Raw genomic sequence first — 4916 nt, forward strand, 5'->3', positions numbered from 1 at the left:
ATTTTTTAGCTTTAATGTAGTAAGAAGTATAGAACAGCTTACCCTGTAATCTTTTCAAAGGCCATGTTAGTAAGATGCAATTTACATACCATAAAATTCACCCACTGTAACTATGTAACCCAGTGACTATTCTTACTAAATTTATAGCACCATACACTTCTATCTATAATATAGATAAACTGTTAAAACATCTTGACCACCAGAAAACACTCTCTTAATGAAGGGAACAATTAACTTATAAAGTATAGCAACTGTAAACATAGATGCCCTAAATGAAATAAACCGCAATGGACATAAAAGGTCAGATCAGTTCTGAAGCTAATTTTATATCTTCACAGACCAACCCGATATTTCAGAATTCTCTTTGGTTTCGTTTTGGTAAAACAAAAAGCAAAAAATAAAAAACAAAAAACAAAAAACAAAACAAACAAAAAACCAACCTCTATACAAACCAAGAATAAGATGTCCCAGTCAAGACATCTGCTGATACCAGTGTTGAAAGCACAGTGTTTTGTTTGTGAGGACAGAAACAAGAGCAGAGATGTCTGCTATCACCAGGCACATTCTCCATCTTAACGGAGACGTCAGGACAGGAGGACAGTTAGGCATCCACATTGGAGAGAACCAGAGATGCCCCTTTTTGCAGAACATGTGACCCTATGTCTGAGAAACACCAAGTGGAATCTTAGATAATTACGATTAGGGATTTTTCAGTAGAACACAAGAAGTTTCATAGAATATGAAATCAATATACACAAATAAGTTCTACTTACTTGCTGAAAATATGGAAATAAAATTGAAAAAAAAATTCCGTTTGCATTGGTGTCAGAAGTAAACAAGTACAGAGGAGATTGCTTCCAGGATGTCTGTGAGTTCCAGAACCTGTGGGTACAAAAGTCAGTTATACAAACAGCCCAGTGTTTCCACACAGCCTACACTCATCCCTCTTATACTCTAACAAACTGTAGATTACTAAGAATACCTAATGTAATATAAGTAGTACGTAAATGTTACGATACATTGTTTATAGAATAAGGTCCACAGTTAGATGAAGCACAGATATGAATGGACTCAGAGCAAACACGAGGGAATAAGTATGATCATTGTACATGGACAATGTTACTGAGGTAAGTTAAACATCTAAAAAAATGGCCCTTCCCCATATTCAACAATGTAAGACTCTGTACTGAGGTAAAAACAGTTTTTTTCTAAACTAATCTCTATATTCAAAATATTCTTTGACAACATCTCTTCCAGCCTTTAACACACATTAATTAGTTATTAAAATATACATGGAAGGCAAAGGCCTGTTTTTGACCAAAACAACCGGGCCTTGCTCTTGGCATCTGTTTTAGCAGCATCTATACTGTGAGCATTTAATCTGTGATGAAAACTGTACACACTGAGTACAGATTGTACATTTTCATGAATGAAGACAGCTTTCTGGTTTTAATCTGCCTTGTGGGAGTGACTGTGATTCACAGTGAGTTCCTAAAGTTCCTTAGGTCATTGGTTCTAATCTCACTCTTGGTATGCTTTTTTAAAAAAACAGTTATTTCACAAATGCCAAAAAAAACCAATGATTCAAAATAGCTGATTGTGCAACCCGAGATATTTGTCTCTGGGAAGGTAGGGCCTCCAAACTTCTAAGAAAGAAAGAGACACAGTCAATCTTTTCCTTTAAGCTGAATGTCATATTTAAGCTCTGTGCTTTCTGCTTGAAGACTGACAGGTAGCATGGTTTTGCTCACTGAAAATGGAATCACAAATTTATATATATATATATTTTTTTTTTCTCCCAACTCTTCATGTGCTCTAGTAGTTCATTGATGGGGTAGATGCTGGGGTGGGCCAATCCAAAGCCCTGGATCTGGGCATGAGAGGCATCTGCACTTGTCAGCCTGCTGGCCCTCCTGCACCCACACCACCAGGTTGAGCTTTCCTGCTCTGCCCCAGGCTGGCTCATCCAATTCTTGCAGCCAGCAAGAAGCACAGCAGAGCTCTTCCACTCTCATGCCCTCAGGGCTGACTCTACTGTGCTATCCTGGTGAGGTGCAGTGTGTTGCAGCCCATGAAGGAGAGATAGGGCCAGCTCTCCCACTCTCATGATGGTGGGACCAGCTCTCTGGCCTGCCGTAGGTGGAGAGGGACACAGGAGGGCATGATGGCATCTCTCGTGTATCTGCACCACTGTACAGCAGAGAAAAGGCAGGCCTAGCTCTCCCAAGCTCACACCCGCAGGGCCAGGGTGGCTCACCCTCAACCACCCCACCCAGAGGCATCTTTTGATGATGATTTGAAAGGTGTCATCATTTGTAAGTCTCTCTCTTTTACCTGCCATCTCTTAGGCACCATCAGTTACTACACCAGATATGTTGACAATAGAAATGTAGACCAAGAAAATTACTATAGCATAAAATGTTTACTGCTCCATGTAAACCTCTTGTCTTTACAGGGCCCTGAAGGAGCTAATTTGTCTTCCAGTGATGTTATATCCATTGTCAAGACCTAGAGGGAAAATGGCCAACAGGACCGTATTGCAGCTTCAGTGTTGACATCACTAAAATGTAGTGTCCACCGTACTTTACAAAGAGCTTTGTGATAGTCGTGTCTGGTCTGCGTTTAGCTTACATTGTTTCTCAAAGATACTCTGTTGTACACATAGGGGGGTTGAGTGGGGTTAAGAATGGTTTTCACCAGATTGTACTGTGCTTAAATAAAATACTTAATCAACTCAGGGTCAGACTCCCAAAGTTTGAACTGACATCGGCTACTGAGTCCTGTTGTGCCGAATGAACTGGCTTACTGCCTCCTCTGTAACTCTTCAGTCTGAGGCTTGTAAAGGTCAGAGAGACTCCTACAGGTTTGCTTGTCTGTTTGTCTGTTTGTTTTGGAGTTTGCCACTGAATTAACTACCACACGATTTATTACATTTTACTAGAGAATCTGAGTTGTAACATTTTATAAAATATCGAGAAGACAGACATCTTTTTCAATTGTACTGTTTTGCATTTATGACACAGCCCTGACACAATACTTATAGACATTGAATTTAGCACACTGCTAAATGAAAAGTGTGTTTTACGTATTGAGCCTTTTCAAACCAAGTGTTTCCCAGCTTGCATCCCGGTTTTCTTGACTTAATGTCCTCCACTGAATAATCAATCTTTATTCGTTCATGCCTTTTTCTCTGGGGATGTTCGATTTTTATTTCTTATTTTGTATGTGTGTGTCTGTGTCTCTCTGTGTGTCTGTCTGTCTTAGAGTAAGCAAAGATAAAATGATGCATAATCCACAAAATAAAATACCTTATTTTTTAGATACTCATAAATCCACAAAAACTTAAAAGAATAATACGAGCGATCAGTGGAAACCTTGCCTTTTTTATATAAAGGTCTAGAAGACACTCTTGGCTGGAGAGATGCCTCAGCAGTTAAGTGTGGCTTCTATTCTCCCAGAAGACCTGTGTTTGCTTACCAGCACTGTCTTTGGTGGCTCACAAATGCCTGTAACTGCCCCCTCAGATCCCAACACACTCTTCTGGCCTCTACAGACACCTGCAGGTATATGCTATACATTCATATAACCAGACACACATACACATAAGTAAAACAAGTCTAAAACAAACTGGTGCTTCCCTATGTCCTGCTGGTGCTCTGGGCCTGCTGAGAGCTGATGTCCTATCCAGGGCTTCTGTGTGATGCTGAAGAGAACAGGAGGTGACTGTTGTTGCTTCTAAAAGTACTGTTGCATGATTGACAGCACCAGAGTCGTGTCAATGTGGAGTGACAACATGTCTGGCCTGCAGCTTGTGAGTAAACGATTTCACTTTTCTCCAGAAAACCCTTCACATGTCCAGCAGTTCCCCAGGGAACCCAGCAAGACAACCAAGGGAAGGTTTGAAACCATAGACTTAGAACTGCCTCCTGGGAAAAAATGGCTCTTTGTAAATTTGAGATGGTGGTTAGAGGCTTTCTGACCACTCTGCCCAGACTCTCCTCTTTGTTGGCCTCAAGGAGAATTTTTTATTGGCCTTCATACAGTCCACAGTTTGCGCAACATGCAAAAGTACTTGTCATAATCTTCCCACCTCAAACCTATTTCCCCACAGTGATAAAATATCTGTATGCCCTGAACCAAAGGTTCCAAAGAGCACCTTTTGAACCTTTTAAAAGGACCCCAGTGAAAGAGCTATGGGAAGGCCTGAGAAATTGAAGGGGATGGCAACCCCATAGAAAGAACAACAGTTATCAGCTAACTGGACCCCTCAGAGCTCCCAGGGACTAAACCACCAACCAAAGAGTATATGGGACAACGTATGGCTCCAGATGCATATGTAGCAGAGGATGGCCTTATCTGGTATCAATGAGAGGGAGGCTTGATGACCCAGCATAGGGGGATGCTAGAGGGATGAGGCAGGAGTAGGAGGGTGGGTGGAGGAGAGAGCACCCTCATAGAGGCAAAGGGGAAGAGGGATGGGATGAGAGGTTTATGGAGGTAAAACAGGGAAGGGGATATCATTTGAAATGTAAATGAATAAAATGCATTATTTAAAAATTATACATTTTTAAAAAGAGGGTTTTAGAGGTACTGTGCCACAGGTCACAGTGTCGGTTTCCAGGGTGCCCATGAGCTGTCCCAGGTACTACAGGTAATCCTAGGTTGTCACTCAGATTCTTCCTCACCCCTTCCAGCTTCTGCGCTCCAGGAAGTGCTCATACTTCCTGCTTCAACATGGACACTGCTTGAACCATTTTGAAGATCAGCCCCACCTCTGCCCAGATAGCCCTAGAATATCACAATGAGCTTGAATCAGAGCAATGGACCTCCTTGTGATGTAGATTACAACACAGAGAGAGAGACAGAGAGAGAGAGAGAGAGAGAGAGAGAGAGAGAGAGAGAGAGAGAGAGAGAGA

Source organism: Mus caroli, chromosome 3 (assembly GCF_900094665.2).
Source record: "Mus caroli chromosome 3, CAROLI_EIJ_v1.1, whole genome shotgun sequence".
NCBI classification, from domain to species: Eukaryota; Metazoa; Chordata; class Mammalia; order Rodentia; family Muridae; genus Mus; species Mus caroli.